At 26.2% G+C, this 21,341-nt stretch overlaps 1 protein-coding gene across 7 annotated transcripts in view; it reads left to right on the forward strand.

Moving 5' to 3' along the window:
- LOC111621354 (histamine H2 receptor-like) overlaps positions 1-21,341 on the forward strand; it is a 95,582-nt gene that overhangs the window by 38,619 nt on the left and 35,622 nt on the right. For 2 of the 7 annotated variants that reach the window (XR_002756057.1, XR_002756056.1), the window contains one exon: positions 9,969-10,585. The exons of the other annotated variants lie outside the window; for them this stretch is intronic. The gene's annotated coding sequence lies outside the window, so the exon portion shown is untranslated. Of the gene's footprint in view, positions 1-9,968; positions 10,586-21,341 lie in introns of those variants that run through there. 7 annotated transcript variants of the gene reach the window in all.

Here is a 21,341-nt window from a genome sequence, read left to right on the forward strand (position 1 = left end):
TTATTTATTGATGATTATTTAAAATATTTTTTTTTTTTAAAGTTTTATTGAAATGAATTCGATTGTCTTATTTTTAATAAAATTGTATGAGAATGTTAATAATGAAATTAGATTCTTCTTAATAGAATTATGTAATTATACTCGCTTTTGAATTTCTTAAAAGAAAATTCTTTGAATTATAGGTTTCAGCTTTATTATAAAATACAAAAAGTTCTCTTGAATTTAATAAATTACAGCTTTATGTTTAGAAAATGATTCGTTTTTAATAAAAGAATAAAAAAATTATGTTAAAGATTACAAGATTCCACAATGATTAAGCTCTTAAAAACTACTGATCAAGACTTTGTTAATAAATAAATTTTTTTTAACGTATTGCATCACAAATATTTAATAAAATGGTGTCAGAAAAATACGTCGACAGACTAAAAATATTAATCAGTGTTTTCTTTACTTGGTTTTCTGGCGATATTAATGGAAATTGTTGAAAAATTCTATTTATTCTTTAGAAAATGCTATTTAGAAGGTATAGAATAAATGGAAAGAAAGATTTTTCTGAAGAGTTTCCTTGTGGTATTCACTACACTCTATTTGTAAGACATTTTCTTTTACCGAAGAAGTTATAACCGAAATTGCATGACAAAAATCTCTTTGGAACAGTTGATGCAGAAGTAAAATTTCTTTTTTAAAATGCGATTGCCTATTGATTTCAACTTTATAATTTACCACCTTGGTATTTCACGTTTCTACTTCCCTATCCACGTATTATTAATATGGTTTTAGTTCTTCAAAAAGATTGATAATCTCGTTGAAACACTCCTCTTTAAGGCTCTTTCTAGACACAGTATCATTAATCTTTGTCATTCTAAAATGGTAAAAAAAAAAATAATTAATTATATTCAAAATATTTATTTATATTTATATAATTAACTTATTTATTTTATTATATCTTATCCAATTATTAATAAGATAATTTAATAATATATATGTTTTTTACGATGAGAATTTCAGCATTGATTATTACAAGCTAAAAATATGTTGAATTTGATCTTTTTTTTTCGTTATCTGTCTGGCATATAAGAATAAATTAATAACCTCTTAATTACATTAGGTCTAGTCTAGTTAAATTTTTGTTAATTATGATATTTCACTTCCTTTTTCTATTAAAATAAATTATATCTAGTCTATATATAATCCGGGGTTTCCGACCACTCAATGACATTTATGTGACAAAAATCGATATAGTAACGTGTGAAAACTTCAAATTGATACATTGAATTTCCATTCTATGCAAACATTGGATTTCACAATATAGGCAATCATGTCTGTATAGATTTGACAAATTACTTAGGAAGGGCAGTCGTCATCCATCTTCTCTTGTCCTTTTGACAAAATCTTAAAATTCTCGATAATTTGACACTTTCGAGAATAAACAAGACACGAAATCTTCTTCTTTTTTTTAAAAAAAGAAGAAAATGAAATGCTGCAGATTAATAATTATCACGATGACTTTTATAATTAAAATTTTAAACATTTTTCAATTAGTATTCTAGGAAATTAATGTAATTGTGCTCTGGTAAATAATAAATTCTTATTTAAATTAATTTTTAACGGTTTCTTTGCCGCATTTCTGTTTAAAATATCTGTTTAAAATTAGATAAATTTTAATATATATATATATATTTTCTAAAGGTGAATTTAGGATCGAAACAATTATCGTGATTGTTGAATGGTGATTCCATTTTACATTCAAGATTGATGATCTTCATCTTAAAATATATTTCAATATAAATCATTCTTCCGTATACGGACAAGATTTCCCTCGAGGTTAATGGATTCAAATCAGAAGTTAAAAAATGATAACTAATTTTGTTTATTTACTTCTATATGCATTCAAATAGTATGAAAAGAACTACACCATATTTAATATCATTGCCTTTTTTCATCTTATTTGAGATGGAAGATAAATTATTTTTTCATACGAGCTTCCTCTTTTGATGCATTTCTATAAGCTTTACATTTTGGATCCACTTGTTTATTCAACTTTAACCACGTTAAGATGTTACAATAATACTTTACTAAATTGTTTATCTCGATTAAACGAAGTTAAACTATATAATTTATGATCGTTCTTATTGGGTTGTATTTTGAAAAAACTGTAGACTTATTCATTTCCACTGTCGTCCGGCTGTCTGCCCGTCTGTCCTTTCTTAATCTCGAGAACGGTGTTAGATAGATGAAAATCGGGACCAGATATAGAAAGCTTGAGATTAAGAGGCCCCAAGTTACTTCAATTGATTTTTCATAACGTTTTATTTTTGACAAAATAGAAGTTTAAGTGCTTCTGGGCAGTAATCATCACTGCAAGATAAACATGGATGAAAGAAACTAATAAGTAACAATTATATTTAAAAATTCATGTTTTAGTTGAAATTATATATAATAATAAAAATACTTATTTTTATTTTCCTGTACTTGTTATATATTAATTTATATTATTGAGTATTCTTTAAAACAATACTTCTCAGTGGTGCTTTATAGGGCCTAGGTGAATTTGAATTAGGATGCTCCATGTACTGTACAGGGTTAACTTCAGACATTTCTCTTCGGAGGAAATATTTTCTTATAAAATATTAGTGGGACCTCCTGTTGATGGGGGCTCCAGGCAATCGCTTTTTTTTTTTTTTTTTTGCCCATAGGATAACGAGCCACTATTACTTATGAACTGGTGGTATAACCCAGACAATGTATGCGTAAACAAAAAGTGACGTTGAAGCTCTGAATTATATTATGTAAAAATATGCAAACAATATTATAAAATTAAGAAACAACTAGCATTTTTATAGTTATTATTTGAAATTTGAGGGCAACCCTATAAGAACTGGTACATGGGTTGCTTTAAATGACAAACTTGCATAGATTCAAGGATTTTGTCACTAAAAAAACAATACTAATTTTTATTATAAAATGTTAAGAATTCATTAATAATAAGAATAACCATCTATTATTTTTAAATAGAAATTATTTATTATTTTTAACGCATTGTTTTATAAAATAATTCGCCAAAATTAATAAACGATTAAGCTACTACTAAAAATAGAAAAATGTACTCCATAATTAATTATATATATATATATATAATTTTATTTATGTGAATTGCATGTGAAATTTTATTAAATATATAGTTTAAGAAGTGTAATAATTAATGTAATCCATACATCATTGGTAATATAACTAATAACTAATCATTAAGGATAAAAATACTATTAATAAAGAAATAAATTATCAAAGAAATTTTAATTTTTATTATTTATAAATGAGAAAAGAAAGAAAATATTTCTAATTTTTGTTTATAAAATCCTATGCAAATACTTTTATTTTAGTGAATTTATATCAAAATTCTGAAGTCATTATTGGGTTGCAATTTTCAAATTACAGACCTGTACATTCCCACTGTCGTCAGTCAGTCAGTCTGTCTGTCTGTCTTTCTATCCTTCGTTAATCTCGAGAACAGAGTTAAATAGATGAAAATTGAAGTGACGAATAACTATACACGAATGTCGCGTGATTTGCTTTTTTAAATTAAAAGATTATTAATAAAAATTGTTTAGTTTTTGGTAACATTCGAAGGTAAGATCTTATTCCAGATTCAATTCTATTGTGTTAGATAAGTTATTAAGGTAATTTTATTATTATAACTACTCAAGATAGCTTTATGAACAGTATTCAGATTCAGTTTATGACAAATTTAAATATTTAATGACTGTTTTTACGACTTGTGAATACCGATTGAATGTGTAATGAATAACCCTATTTATATTATTAATATTAATGCTCCTGTATATTATTAATCTTCTTTTTAAGTGGAAACTTTTTTACGGTCCGAAGACACTAGTTAACTATATATAAAAAAATCACCTGACTTCCTGTCTGAACCGGAAGTCATGTGAATTTTTTTAATTAAAAGATGATTTAAAAATTGCAACCCAACATTACGACGATGCCACAATAAATAATTTCTCGTTTAATATATTAAATAACGTATAGTTTGGGCCAAAAAAAAAAAAAAAATATGCAAATTTTCGACTGCTGTAATTTATGAAAATATGTAATACATTTTCATAAAATGAAAGCATAAAAAAATATTTATTATATATTAAACTACGTGACTTTATAATTTGAAAAATTTTAATGGTTTAATATTTCATTTAAACTTTGCGAGTAGCCTACAAATATACTTAAACAATGAATATTTGCTGAGTGTAAATAAATTCAAAATGTAGTTTAGAAGTTTTTGTATAAAACACAAGTCACGTATTATATAATTCGAAATACTTGATATAGTTTATCTACATCGTAAACCATAAATATTTGCCTCCCTTTTCTTTCTTTTACTTCTCTAGAAGATAAATTAATAATTTCTTACCTCTTACGATGATCCTATTTATCACTTCTATCTAACAATTTTGTCAGAAATTCATGAAGTGACAATGAGTTGAAAACATAAAATATTTTCTTTTTTTTTGGACAAAATTTTATCCAAAAAAACATCATAAAATTTTTTCGATCACATAAAATTCTTAATACTTTTCTAAAGAATTATTCGTACCTTTATATTCTCTAAAATATATATTTTTTATTATTACATAAAGCTAATAAAATTCTCATATTTTCTATAAATAAATAAATAGACTTATTATCTTGTACGTTTTATATTTTANAAGTAGAATAATTGATTTCGTGATGTGTTTGAAAGGATAAAAATTATTATTATTATTTTTATATTAAAAGAAAAGAAAAAATGTTATAAATAATGGTAATTGCAGTCCATCATATCACGAATATTCTTGTTTTATTTTGTATTTTTGGATGGAACCAATTTAAACGTCACGTTAACTTAATAGGATTAGAAATATGGTAATTTATCTACAATTGGTGCGAAATTTTTATTCGTTTACTTAAACTTTAATACTTTTTTCAAATTAATTTTATACTTTTATTATTTTTTACAAGTTTATACAACAGGTTAAAGAATATATTAAATGGTTTTTTTTAAATAAAATAATCTATTATATTCGATTAAAATCTTACTAAAACCTAATAAATAAATCTTGATTGTGTTTTACATTCGTAATATGTAATTTAATAATTATAATAAACTTATAAACATTTCTTTCTTGACTTTAATTAATTATTATCCTTGTTTTTTTTTGGAGAAAGTAACATAAAAATTAGGAAATTTAATTTAACGAGACATTTAATTATTTAAAAAAAAGAAAAAGAAAAAACAAATATGTTTATCAGATAACGAGATAATGACAAATTACTATAAGCATTAATCATTTGGATAACCCGATATAACGTAAGTATTATTTTAGCTTTAAGAGAAGATTTATTTTATTGAATAACTTATGTTATCTTGGAAATTAGATGATTTGATATTTCATTTATAACCCTGTAAGAAACTTTATTGGTAAGTGTTAGCAATGGAGAAGAATTGAGAATCCATGATGTGTTCGTTTGGCAATATTGTAATTGATATCACATCTCTTATTTGATCTTGTTTGAGAAATCTTGTAGGTATTTCGGTCAAGTTTCTTTCTTTTTCTACTTCTATGTACTTCTGCAAATCTCTAGGCATTCAACCGATTTCTTCCACTTCACCCTTTCCTGTCTCTTTCTATTCCATTATCAATCTGGTTCCACTTTTTGCTTGTATATCTTGCTGTCTGCTTACAGTTAAGATATTTGATTAGGTTTATGTCTTTTATATATGAAAGAATTCATCTTTTTTTTTAAAATTATTATGTAAATGTAACGTTCTTGTATATAACTTCTAAACAGTATTTACATCCAGATTTTAAATAGTAATTAATGTTATAATTTGATTGCAGTGTTTACTCATCAGTTAATGAGTAATCGGTCAGTTAATGTTATCATATTTTTCTTATTAATTATTTTCTGTAATGTGTTACTTTATCTGTATTTATTTCAATAAATATACGATGAGAAATCTTTCAAATCTCTTCTATTTTTAATGCACATATTGCATGATGCTTTTAAATTTATTATTATTATTTTTTCTTTTAGTGTTTTTTTACTTTATTAATTTAATTTCGCCAATAAAACCTCATTTTTTTAAAATCAGTTTTGAGAATAAATTCAATACTTTACTTCTTAAACATTTACGTCATTCTCTATTTATTTCCTACGTCATATTTTGCGTAAAAAAAGATCCTTTGAGATTTAAATTGCATTTTATGATACTTGACAATATTTTTCTCGATATAAAATAGTTTTATTATTGAAATAAGCTCGTCTCTTTATATTTTTATATCGTGTCAATAAGGTACTTTAGCCTTAAACTTTATATTAAAAAAATCAAGTTGTGATCACAAAAATCAAATTTAATAATTAAAGTCAAAGTTTAGTTAATTTTAATATGATTAATTCTGCTTTTTAAAATGTTATTTAATGTTTATACACTTGTAGACATTTTAATATATTAATGAGGATTGTTAAAACTCTATAATCCGAATTTTATTCGAACAGTTCATTAATATTTATGAAATTACAAAGAGATATCTCTTAAGTAGCATTTAACATTCTGTGTAAATCTTATTATTGTAAAGAAAGAATCGAATAGAATTTATATTTAAACATTTCATGAAAGATTTTTAATAAGATTTACTATACAGTATTAGTAATGTAATATTTATAAGTGTTATGTAATATAGGCTATGTTAAATAGCAATAATTGGTATAATTTTTCGTAAAATATATGTTTATCGTATAATTCTATAGAATTTCAAATTTTCAATAAATAAATAACAATCTGGAAGAAAAACATTTTAATATATTCATTGATAAAAAAAATTATTCAATAAGAAGGGGTGAAATTGAATGAAACTTGTTTAGTGAGAACTTAACCACGAAGATAATCAATGATTAAAATATATCAAAGGGTACTATCAAAGGGAATAATGGTACCGGTACTATTTAAAATAAACTTTACTACTTTGTAAGATCTCCTCTTGCTGATACGGTCGGTAAAGGAGGTCATACTATATGCGATCTTGCGACAGATTTACCTAGAGATATTGAAACTGCCAATACAGATCTATTACACTCGTAGCTGTCCCACAAATATGGAGACAAGACAAGCCAAAAAGTGTATTAATGTGACAGACACATTCCTGGAAACCACAGCGAATGTGTGGCAAAGCATTATCTTGCTGAAAAATGTCTGTTTGCAGTCCTTTTATGAAAAGGAGACACGGGAGGGCTCAGTATTTCCAGATAGTTTTGCTCTGTCATCGTTGTCCTTGCACCACTTCTAGGAAAGATCACTATTGCCATAGTAGATTGCTTTTCAGACCAGCATGCCAGCGGCGAGGCAATACGCCGTTCAACGGTAAAGACGGAACTTAAGCGCCCATCAGTGACTTTCCACATTCTAACACGGTTGTTATTCATTCCCAAACAGAAGCTGAATTCATTGCTAAAGACACTAAAGACAATATGATGCCAGTCCATAGCAATCCAAGTGCCTCTGTCGCAAACGAAGTTAGCAATGTTGGGATGCTAATGAGAGGAGACATAGTGGTCGCTACGCATATAAATTTTCCTCTGCTTATGACCAATGGTACGAGAAGAGACAAGATTCTGCAGTAAAGCTTGCACGTGTCTCTGGATGGTAGACAAAGACGCCATTAAAGCTGTTCGTGCTCGTCTCACGATCGTAAAATCATCTTTCTTAGTTGTCTGTGGTGCCATGTGCTACCTCCAACACCTTCTCACAGTCAAGCCAGTTAGGCTCAGTTTTTGTGCAAACAAAATGCCCATCCCGCTTCTCTCATTCCAATGAAGCAACCTTTATCAAACAAACTCCATTAGCTGTGCATTATTTATTTAGGATGCTTGGCGTTTGAAGATATCCAAACAACAAGTATACTAAAAATTCTAAAAACAATGAGCCTGAGCGAGCCTTTTTATACGATATTGGGATAGCGGTTTTAAACATTTTGAGGGTATTACCTAACATGAAATCAGACTACAACTGTAATCATTTACAAACCTGACTGAACATGGCCGTGTGCCAACTATTGCCGTAATCAGACAATTCTGTCGAGGTGCGTAACTTGTGTATAATATTAAATGTTTTTCCATGTTTTATTAATTCATTTCATTCTAAAATATTTAGAATATGATATGAAAATGTGATTAACGAAAGAGAAATTATAGTGTTTGATATAGATAATTTTATTTCTAATGATTTTTATTTTAGAGGAATTTTTTTCTATGTATACAAAATAAAATTTTCCATTAAGTGTTACTGAAATAGATGAGGTTTCAGCACTTTCTATATATAAAAACTTATTATTAATATTTAAAGTGAATTATTTTCGAACAGTACACAGTAGCTTGCATAGCGGTTAGAAAATTAACTTCATGCTCTTTTTCATTCTTTATACAAATTTAAATTTTTCTTTGTTCTTCCGGATATTATCAAGTCATTAAAACTGTTCCTGATAGCAGTTTTTCAGATTTTCATCTCTTATAAGACGAAATTAGAAATTTCCTCTTTAACAATACTCTAAAACGAATTATCACATGTTATTAAGTCTAGACATCAACGAGACTATACCATTTTCATTTTATTTTCTAGTGTCTGTCACTTGGAAGCCACGTAAAAATAAATAATTAACACAGAACAATCTCATACAGAAGTGCTTTGTAGTCGTTCTTTATATGCATTAATACTACTGAAACTACTGATATGTTAAGTAATATCCAAAATGTAAATCTAATTGTATAAATTATATTATTATATTATATTACAGTAAAAACCTGTCTAAAACGGAAAAATTCTCCAGAACAGAGTGATTTTCTGTATTTAAAACACGGTTTTGCTGTGTATTAAATCATTACATTACAGGACTAAAGTCTTAACGAATTTTCTAGTTGTCTCTACTATTATTTTATTAATAAATTGTTTTGAAAATTGTTTTCTATATTAATGAAACTGTCAGGGAAAAAATATAGGGTTTTATTATTATTTGACTCTATGAATACTAAATTTTAGTTCGGATAGATTATTTACTTGTTATTCTATTCAATATATCGAAATTAAATTGAAAATTTATTGAGCTACTTATTTTTAGGTTACTAATTTCTCATTTAATACTTTTTTTAATTGTTATAACTGAAGAAAAGAACAGTTTATCTTACTATTTACATTAAAGAATCTCATAGATTTATTTAAATACCATTATGAATAAAGTGAAATGGTAATATTAAGATAAAAATTTGAATTAAGACAAATATTCTTACAATGTTTTTTCTTGTTTTCTTCGGCACTAAAAGAATTCTTTTTCCAAAATCCATCATGGCTTCGGCCAGGCTCACAATGGCGATGGCCGAGTGGTAAGGGATGAGATCCAACCGTCCATGTAAAATTCCCGGAGAGCTTCCGGATTCGATTTCGGATCCCCAGAACGATAAACTCGACCATCCTCCCTCTTTTGAATTTATTAAAAACGTCACAACTGAGATTTCATTAAATATTTATCGTTTTAATCCTCAGTATTTTGATTAATGTTCTGTTTGATTTTTCTTGTATCATTGAACGTATCGAAAGTTGTTTTGTAACTACTTAATTTCTTTGTAAACTCTCAATCTTGACGTATTAAATCCTAAGATTATAATAAATGATTAATGATTATTAATTTATTTTTCACTTTTTTTTCTTCTATTTTCAGCATAATTTATCAAAAATATGAATCAACATGTCTATAAATTATATGAAACGATTTATCCACTATCTATAAAAACGTACAATAAATTTTACGTGTAATTCGAAAGTATATTATTTATTTTATTTTCAAAAAAAAAAACTTTAAAAATTTGTTATTTATTTTACAATTTGCTGTAAAATTGGCGTTACGGTTAAAGTTTTTTTTTTTTATTAGCTCGTTTCTGTTCGTGCTGACGAAATGTTCGGATCAATCCTTCGGGACGAGATAGATTTTTTAGAAGTAAATTCATAATTTTCTGCGAAAGAAAACTTCAATCTTTTCCAAATCTTACTTTTTATTGAAAAAAAGTAAGCAGAAACAATGAATAACTTAATAAATTAATTATAATGCTTTATATAGGCCTATATAACAGCAGGGAAAGCAATAATAGTGGGAAAGTATGACGATCAATCAAAAAAATAACCCAAAAGTTTTTACATTTTTTGGACTCAAAACACCTTGAAACATCGAAAAATGCAAAAATATATGTATATATATTTATTTATTCTGGTTATTTTCTGTATATATGGATGTTTGTGTATGTGTTTTTATGAGGTTGGCACGATTTTTCAACTATAAAGCTTAATAACTTCTGTACTTTTTGTTGAAAAGTTCCGAAATTCTACAAGAATTATGCAGACATGTTTATGTATTAAGAGCATTGATGCTATTAAATTTTGGTGGTTAAAGGTCAAGGGAGTTGGAGATTGAGAGGGTCGTGCCATATCTGCAGTGGAGTCAGACACTCGTTATTAGCATTTACAATTTTGTTTTTTATTTATAAAACTGTATCTACCCTCAAAATTAAGCATTTTTTGTCATTTTATAATAATTAATAATATAAAAAGTTTTTAAATAATATCTCATAAGTGATGGATCACACACAATTTTAACTTTTTTTGCCGGGAATGTTACGCAACTCGTTGATGGATTTTATGAATTAATCTTTATGCAAATTAAAATTCAAAATTAGTCTATATTATTTATAATAAATAATTTTTTATAATGCAGCTATTTTTATTCTTTTCTAGCTATAACTATATTTCTTTTAATACCTAGATATACTGCTTAAACCATTAAAAAAAAAAAATATTTTTTAAGACATTGTTTTATATCTTACATTCTGGAAATTGTATTTTTGAATATACACTATTCTGAATAATACATTTCTCGGCCAACTTGCATTCAAGATGTTTTTCTCACTGTTTGGCACTCTGTCATATTGAAAAACATTTTGTTTTTTTTTTCCAAATAACTGCTATATTAACTGTAAACAAGACCATTATATCGGTATAATGTATCTGTTTACTCAACGAAAAAGAATAGTTCCTTTATTCTTCTATAGATTATATAGCAAATAAGTTAAAATTTTTTAACTGCCAATGCATCTCGTGTGTTTAATCTTCTAAATATATTAAATAAGGTTAACATTTAAAAAAAATTACACGATTAAATCACAAAATAAATCATAAATTCAAATTAATTCAAAAATAATACATTTTTGTTTTCATGCTTTAGTAAATACTAACTACTAATTACTTAAAATATTTAATTTTTTTACACTGAGATATTTATTTTATAAATTTTACATTGTTTTAGAATATTTTTAATGTTTTTTTTATAATGTATGCAGATTATCATATTTGTAATAAATAATAAAGAATATCAACGAATCTCTTCAACAATGTGTCTTTATGTGATTCTCTGTAATTCTTCTTTCTGTATTGTCCTCCATTCTTCTTCATTTTATCATTGCAACTGACTTTATCTTTTCTCAATTTTTCTATCCGTTCAATTTCGACTTTCCTTTTGCCACTTCACACGAAATATACGAGTGTATCATCCACAAAAGCTGTCATAATTCTTATATCCAGTTCCTCGGTCAATATGACATGTACAGTGATTGACAGATTGTGATTTCTAGGACGAATAGACCGTAAGACCACCTGCAATCTTTCTAACGGTAACAGCTGCAACGTCTAGTTTTAAATTAGAACCTGTATGCTGTATTATTAAATTAATAATTATTACCTTTATGACATAATTTATTTATTAATTGAGATAATATTATTTTAAACTTCTTAATTTTTAATAAATAAATAAACATTAATAAGCCCATAACATTGTGTTCAAAATATAAACATATTTACTTCTTTGAAAATTCGATTTTCATTTATTCTATAGCATCAGCTGATAATTCTTGATTATATTTTAAGAATTACGAACAGATAGAAACATTAATCTTTATCCATTCTTTTAAATAGATCTTTAAAAAGATTTAATATATTATCAACATTATTTTTTAATTATGTTCATATCTATTGAGGTTTCTATAACTGATAAGAAACTAATGACGCGGAAAATTAACATATTTATCTGTTTTTAACTAAATTTTTACATGTAACTATATGAAAATCATTTATTCTAGGTGGTCTTTGAGTAAACGGCATACAAGTTAAGGTATAAAGTTCTTAACAGTTTCGAGAATGCCAAGTTTTATTTGGTTTATTTGTTTATAACAACTCCACATTTCGAGGGAGATACATTTTGGGAGGACTTTTACAGGAAAATGGTCCCTATTTAAGTGTTACAAACGTGAAGAAAATCCAAAAATAGTCCGCGAGGATAGGTCGTTCGCAAGGCGCGAATCCACGACCAATACTAATACTGTAGTTGGTCGTGGTTGTGGGTTCCCCTGATTTTATCTACTGGATCATTGGTTGACTACTAAGAATCCTATTAAATTTTCTTTAATATGTTATCCATATAAAAAATATTTAAATAGATTTTCTATTGAACAAAACTCAATTGCATTTTAAAATATCAATCGATGCTAATGAATATAAAAGTATATACGCACGATATTAAAATAAATCTTCCTGCACAAACGGAATATTCAGTAATATGATTAAATAACGATGTATAAATATATTAATTTTTAAATTTTATCTTTTATAATATAAATAATTTTTAAATACTATTAAGTTAAATAAATACCCACGATAATATTTAATTTTTTAAATAATAAATCATCTCGAAATTCATTAATACCCAAATAAATTTAAGAGTATACGTAAGATACAAAATACAATTTAAACATTTCTAAAATATAATTAAATATTTTAAAATCATTGTTAAATAATACAATATTGTATACACTAAAGCCTGTGTAAACCAGAATCGCACAGTACTGAATATTTTCCTCGCTTAGAAAGGTTTCCAGTTTATTCAAGTTCCGTTTTAGACAGGTTTTACTGCATATAAATCATTCAATAACTCTTCTGCCTCCGGTATTCCTTCCAGTGTACAGTATCTCATTCGTAATACATCTATCTACAGGTATGTTTCGTAAAAAAATGTATTGATATATTACTCAGGATGAACATTTCCAGTATTGATTATAAATTTTTCTGATAAGGTAGGGTATTCGACATATTTTTAGTGTATGAGTTATATTTTTAGTCTAAAAATTCTAAATTTTTATGTAAAAATAACGGTATTTTGCCTTTTGTTTTAAACAAATTGAAAGGATAAATAGGATGAAGTAGTTCTGAGCTTATAGAAGGATATATAAAACTCTTATTCTTTGAATTACGCAGATTATATGCTGAAAATATGTATATATATATATATATATATATCTGTGATATTAGATGTTTATCAAATAATAATTGTATGGGCTTTTGAGGGAATGGGCTTTAGGTGAATAATGGTCCGTTGTATTTTGTATAGTATTTTTTAAGGAGTTTAAGAGTAGCCGCGTGTGCCTGGTTTTTAAGTGGGTGGGGATTAATGAATTTGTGTTGAGAGAGGATGATAAAAAATAACGATTTTAGTAACTAAAATGTACATTTATTGATCTGAGAATTTACAATAATGAAACTACAATGTTATGTTAACACTTGCTTGGGCTGAAGTTAAGAAGGAATGGGGTTAGGGATGATTGGGGTGGGAATCTTTACAGTTATTTTTTCTAGGATGTCGAAGAAAACTTATTCCAAATTTGATGTGGATACGTTGAACTGTTTAGATCAGTAAACTAACATTATATATAGGAGTATAGCAAGTTAAAATATGTATTTAGCAAGTCAGTGTGTGTGTGTGTAAATTGCTTTACCAGTTAAAAAAATAAAAGAAAAATTTCAAAATGTATCTTTATATAAGACGTAACGATGCAATAAAATTGAATGATTATTATATTTTTAATCTACGGTATTAATTGTAATTCTGATAGAAATCCGATCTTATCCCCGAATGCAATGCTTTTCGCGGAAGTATTTCTCGTATTAACTGGCTAGCCAGCGATTACATCTATCGACCTGCAATAAACTCGACAACAAGAGCTAAAATTTGTAGTTAGACAAAGTTTCGAAAGAAAATAGGAAATTATTTGGTTAACAATTTAGAAAATTCTACAAAACTTTTGTATATGGTTCATTTCTTCGAACAATAGTTTTAAAACAACATATAAAACTTTCTAAATACTAATGTTTAGAACTAGTTCACAAAAGTAAATAAAAAATTCATAATGTAAAAACTAGAAATATACGAATAATATCCGCAAATACTTTAATACTAAAATATATTCGAGATTTACAATATAAATTGATAAAAAAATAATAATAATCAATCTGCAAAGGAACACTCTATACTCTATAATTCTTTACCTACGTTTTTAATTAATTTGTAATATATATTTGTCATTCTTTTATTATTTATACGTTTTATATATTTATATATTTTAATAGTTTTTGTTAGTTGTCTGTTATATTGGAAATGGAAATTATTCTTCTAGAACACCGCGTGTAAATAATAAGTAAATAAAATAAATAATTTCGAATACTACGAATACTTCAGTATAGCACCATAAATAGCTGATCCAGAAGTACCCTAATTATTTAAATAATTAGTAAGTACTTTTACTTAACACGCCACGACGTTTGTATTGCGAACGATCTATTTGCCATCGTAAAATTTTTAAAGAACAACGTTTTGAATCAGTGGTGCATTATCCTTATGGGCAAAATAGACAATTGACTTGGGTTCCCACCAACAGGGGAATCTTCAAACAAATCTTTTATAAACTCACCGCTGTAGTAAGAATATGGAAATTTAAATTTAACACCATATCTAAGAACCCTAGATTGCCGGTATGCCTCGACACAGAACTTAATTTTCCAGAGATCAAGTTAAAATCGAACGAGGAAACTGGTGGATTTCCCTGAAGAAAAATGTCTGAAGTCAACACTGCGTGGGTCCCCCCTATTCAAATTTTCCTGGACTCGTAGAATCTATAACGCACCACTATTTTGAAACTCGAACACGTAATTTATTTTTATTTTTTTTGTTTGTCAATGGCACTTCTATCCGCCACTGCGTACAGACAACGCTTCTTCAGTACCTTTTGTTTAATTTGTGACAAGAAAAGAAGTAAACTGGATCCCGAACGTTTTCGAATCCTTGTTTTGTTAAATCAAAATTTACAGTTTGTAACAATACATTAAAAAGTAATTTGTTCTCATTATAGTTGAGATAAGAGTACCTAAAAACCTTCTTTAAAACTCAAAGTCATAATTAAAATTTCAAGTTTCATTTCTTAAAATTTACTTAATTTTGTTCTTCTTTGGTTTTACTTCATTAATATATTGAAATAAATAAAACAAGTTTATTATATAATAATTTATTTAATATTTATTAAGTTATATAAGGTAATTAAATTCACTAAGTCTTCGGGGTATTCGAGATCTGGTTGACATTCGGAAATCTAAATAAGTGATTTTAACCCAAAAAAAAACATGTTTTTACATATACTTTACAATTATATTAATTAAATTGAAATGCAGATTTTAAGTACTTTAAAAATCTTCGTATAAATAATAAATGTGATGATTCTATGTTAGACCACAAGTGACCGAGTGGATAAAATCTTTCAACACTTACCTGTGTTTATGGATTTTATTCACTTAGTCGCGGGTTCGGTTTACTAACAGGCTGTTAAAGTTTTCCGGATTTTCTTCACGTGTCTAACTAAATAGAGCTCAGTTTCACGTAGAAAGTTCTGCAGTGAGGCATCCACTTAACAGATCGCCCGTGTGTTGCGTTGACGTATCTCATTAAACGAAATCAAAAAGTATTTTCGTAATGTATTACTTATAAACATACATAAATACTCATAAAATACAATGATTACTCAATAAAGTATTAATTATAATTAATTAGAAATTGTATTTCTGAAAATACACAGTAAAAGTGGTGGTCACAGCTCGTCTATTTCTACAGGAATATGTAGTCTGAAAAAAAAAATGATTTTATTTTTAAGCTCTCGTTTATTTCAATATTCAAATAAATTGTTAAAAATCCTTTCGCATTCGAGGTGTGAAAGGGGAGAGTTCTGAAGGTACTATTATTTTAATTTTATTGTTTCGTATGAACTTGTAAATTTTAATTATTGTCGTCCTAGAGTTTAATTAATTATATTGATTTTTTTCTTTATCTATTTAAAACTTTTGTAGTTAAAATTATAAAGTGTTGATGGTAAGTTATTAAAATAAATGAGGCAAGTTTTACACCAATGTTACAATGAAACAAATGTTAATATTATTTAAATGTGTAGTCATGAAATTTGTTTTTTAAATGATAAGTTTGGAAGTTGGAATGTATATTGAATTTCTCTTCTAGATGGCTGCAAATGCAATATTTTTTTTGCAAAAAAATAATAAAAAACTGAACCGATGTAGATTATTAAAAACGAAAGTCATTGAAACGATTAAAATATTTTTTGATTGTTAATTCAAAACTTTTATTTGCCAAGTATACAAAACTTGATGAAATTTTACGTGAACCGAGTTTAAAATGTTAAAACACTTTTTATATTAAAAGCTTACACCGTTATTGGTGAGCTTTTCCTGTATTCATCCCTAATAATTGCTAGCATTACCTTTAAGATTTCAGATTGATTCGGGAGGTATTCAGGAAAGGGGCCATATCTTCCGAATCTATGGACCAATTTTCCTGAAAATTTATAGAAACATTATCACCTAATACACAAATCTTCCTGCAAAATTATAAAAGTTTTCGACGAAAGGCACCGGAGTTATTAAGGTTCAAATTAAGTGAACAAGATCGTGTCCCCTCTCCCCACACGGAACATTTTTAAATATATATTTTATATATAAAGGAAACGTATTTTTTAAATCAAGGATAACTCTTGTAAAGGAATAAAATCAATAAAAACAAATAAACCATTTGTGATAAAAACTTTGAATGCCGCTACAAAAGTAATATATTCAAGAAATACAAAATGTAGCAGGTTTTATTATAGAAATTAATTAGTTTTTCTATTCGTTGCTATAAATTTTTGATTAGATTCAAGTAATTAAATTTATTTAATAGATTCAATACCGTTTTATATTTAAATTAAAGATTTTTTGGGAGAGTCCTTCAAAGTTTATAAGTGTAAACATTTTCTTAATTAAATCCTTTCTTTAATTCAAAGTGACCAAATAAAATTCTCTTCGATTTGACGTTAAAGTTTTATTGGATGTATAAAATTTTTAATTTATTTTTTTAAACATTTTTTTTTCCTGTAAACGTCACAGTTGTTTACAATGACGTGTGTTATTTATTTGTGAAGTGATGAGAAATTAACAGCGACATCTGTGGAGAAAAGAGTTTACAAGGGTTGCTTCTGTCTTTTTATAGCCATTATTGTCATTGTCCCTGTCATCTATCAATCACGTGCTTTGTTTGATTCGAGTTCAGTAAAACGGGAGATTTAAGTAACTCGCTTTCAACTACTTCTTTTGAGTTTATTTATAGTTAAATGCTTTAATATTAATGATGTAATTGATCATTAAATATTTTTATTCTTAGTAGAAAATAGTTAAAAGCTAATTTACAATATATTTTTATATTCTGTAAAGCTTTAAATATGTGCAATTTATGAGATTTTTATTAATTAAAATACGCTCTTCCTTATGCAAAATTGTTTGTTTGAATTTAATTTATTTACTTTTTAATTATTGGGCTGTAATTTGAAAAATTACAGCCCAATAATTAAAAAGTAATGTTGTAAAATGTAATAATTAAAGATAATGTTGGGCCTCTCCCTTTACCATTCGATCACCCTAATTGTGGGCCTGATAGAACCTACAGTGGGCATGAAAATGATTCTCTTAATGGCTTATAGGTTAGAAAAACCTCCATAAAAGAACTGATATTAGAAGATCAACGAAATAGAACGTGCCATGTATTTTTCTAGTCTACTTTTGGGAATTAAGAAGTTTTTAACATTGATCAACACAGATTAATTTATCTAAAAAATCTAGACTTAAACTAACTTTTTCTTGTCGATAGACGTTATCACTTATCTGAACTTAATGAATATTTTATTAGTTGCGATAAAAATCTATTTTATAATGAAAAAAAAAAGAGTATAAATTATAAAATTTAACAACATTTTTTTTAAATTTTGTATCAGTAAAAATCTTTTTATTTTTAAATTTTTATGATAATTTTATTTTTTTTCTTGATACTGATTTTACGTGATTTTCGGCCCGAAAGTTCGTCTATACAAATGACCTTAAGTTTTTCATATTTGATCTCGATTTTCATCTATTTAACTACGTTTTCGAGATTAATTAACGACGGACGGACGGACAGACAGACGGATGACAATGGGAATGTATTAGATCTTCAGTTTGAAAATTTGCTGCCCAAAGGCTATAAAATCCATATTAATGAAGTTATTCGAATTTATTTAGTTACCGAGAGAAGTTTGCATACAATTTAATCATATTTACATCTGTAAATGCTCGAATTCAAATGTCAGAAAATCGTTTTAAAAATAGAATCAAAATTTTTGATTATTTTATTATTTTTAAATTTTATCTTCGTATTTTATTTATTATTTATGTAAAAGTCATCTTCGTATCCATATAAACATATAAATATTAAATTATTTACATTGTTTTTCGCGTAAATAAAATAAAAATAAAAAAAAAACACTTTACAAATCTTTCTTGTAAACAGTTTTTTTCTTAAAATTACTCTTTGATGGTGAATTATAAATTTATGTATTAATAATACATAATTTAATTATTACAATCGATAAATAAATTATATATAACTTTTTTTTTTAAGTCGTAAAATTTTCCATTAGGCAATAAAAAGTTGCTAACGGAGTGTTTTCGAGTGTAATGAATTTAATTTATGGTATTAGAGGCATTCTATAAATAGAAAATTCTGTTCAATTCGTAATGAGAATCAAAAGCAAATAATCTCTTGGAAAAAAATAATAATACAGAATTAAATTTAAAAAAATAATTCGGATGTAAGTTAAGCTTTTATCAAGATGATCCTCTTCAATTTCTTCTTCTTTTTTAATATTTTAATGGATGATCTGCCTGTCGGGTAGACTTTCTATAGATAAAATAGTCTCTATTTAAGTGTTACAAACGTAAAGAAAATCCAAAAATCTTCACTTGGCCATTTCCTTGATGGGGGCAAACCCATGACCTGTGTTTAGTGGTTTTATCCACTCGGCCATTGGTGAGCGCGTAATAGAAATAGGTATTAATATATAGAGAAATTCTTATATAAAATAATATAAGAATTGACATTTTGATTCGTAAATTAAATATTCAAATAAACAGCGAGATTAATATATTGTGGAGTATCTGTTGTAAAATTAAACTTAAAGAGATTTGATGTTTTCGTATATCCTTGAATTTATGGCATAGATTATATTTATATAGATTTATATTTAATTAATTATTAAAATTTCTAATAAGAAGCTTGTATTCTTTTCTTTTCTTTGCTTAAACTTGTAAATATTCCATTGATATTTAAAGTACAAAGCCATAAATTTCCATTATGTTCGATGATCATTATGCATTAAACATTTTATTATGAAGATATCTCTTAATTAATTGTTTATAGCGGTTTATAGTTTGAATTTACAAATATTTCTTGGAATGTTTAATTATTTTTAAAGATTTCTACAAGAAATCAAAGTTCAAATATTAGAAAAAAAACTTTAATATTTAAATTTTATGTTATTTCTCGATAGTTTTTATATTTAAATGCATTAAGTACGAAAAAATATATCATCAAACACAAATATACTTTTAATAAATACTAAAGTATTATCAAATATTTGATGTTTTTTTTATTATTAATGCACTTGTCATGTATAAGATTTTTTTAATTATTATATTGTTTGAATAATTAAGTGGAAAACATTTCGAAATGTAATTTTATTTTTCATAGACAAATATGAGAATTTTATTATTATTTTACATAGAAAAAATTTTGATATTTGGATGATTCTTATTTTTAGAATTATAAGTCTACAAATGCCTAGGGAATGATTCTTGATAACCAATATTGTAGTCCCTATATTCGGTTGCATTATTATAACAATAGGTTCTTAGAGTTATAGTTTTTCTTTTTTTTCGAAAAAATATAATATTTCGAATACAAATAAACTGGATACGTTTCTATATCCACATCCAGACGTAGAAAACAGTAGCAATATATATTTATAACTCGTGTTTACCATTAAAATATAAGCAAAAATATATACAATGGAGATAAGAAAGGATGGAATTATAAAATAGAAATACGCATATAATAGTTTTTAGTGTAATTGTATTTAAAATAATCTAATAATTAAGCTAAATATATAATTTTTCACTTGAAATACTTTCAAACCTCAAGGATGTTTTTAAGTATTAATATTTCGTTTTGAAGACGACCTCAGCAGTGCTAAACTACTGTTTTAATATCTAATTATAACTTCTGAATAAGTGTTTTTTCGTCCTTAACTGACCTTAAATATTCCACAAACTTCAAATTAAAAAAAACATAAATAAATTTAAGAAGAAAAATCAGTTAATTTTCAAAGTACTTCTGTAGTAAACATCATTTCCAGTTATACTTTGCCAAACAGTTACGCTGTGAAATTTAATTTAATATAATCTTATCCGAAAAGGAATGGCTAACAAAATACTCATCCCAAAATTACATTGGAATTAGATTAAGTTTATCAGCTTAATTCTTTATGTGTAAGTGCGAAGGTAGTTTAATCTTGAACTTTAAAATAATCTAACCCCCCGGAGCGAGTTTACAACACGCTGGTGAGGGTTTGTAGAATTGTAATTAAATAGTATGCATTGTTCGAGTACTCTTCGTAGTTTTCATATAAGCAGATGGCAATTTCCTTTCTGTAGTAATTATTATTTGCATCTTCTTTGATCTCTCTCGCTTCGAATTACAATCAAACGTTTCAGTTATGAATAGCATCTGTTACCAGATTTAATTAATTGCAGAAAATTAATAAATATATATATATATTTTTTCGTTATTTAGTTTTGTAATAATTAACATTTCGCTTGTATTTATGTAATAATTAAGTTTATTTACAAATCTAATAACAAATTACATTTATTATTAAAATGTGACGAATGTTTAATGATGTACATTTTGTTTTTTCTCTTCTCTTCTTCTCTAACGTTTTTATAATTGAATTAATTATATGTTTGTACG

This window comes from Centruroides sculpturatus, unplaced genomic scaffold (genome assembly GCF_000671375.1).
Source record: "Centruroides sculpturatus isolate CEXI.00-Female unplaced genomic scaffold, Cexi_2.0 scaffold275, whole genome shotgun sequence".
Classification (NCBI taxonomy): domain Eukaryota; kingdom Metazoa; phylum Arthropoda; class Arachnida; order Scorpiones; family Buthidae; genus Centruroides; species Centruroides sculpturatus.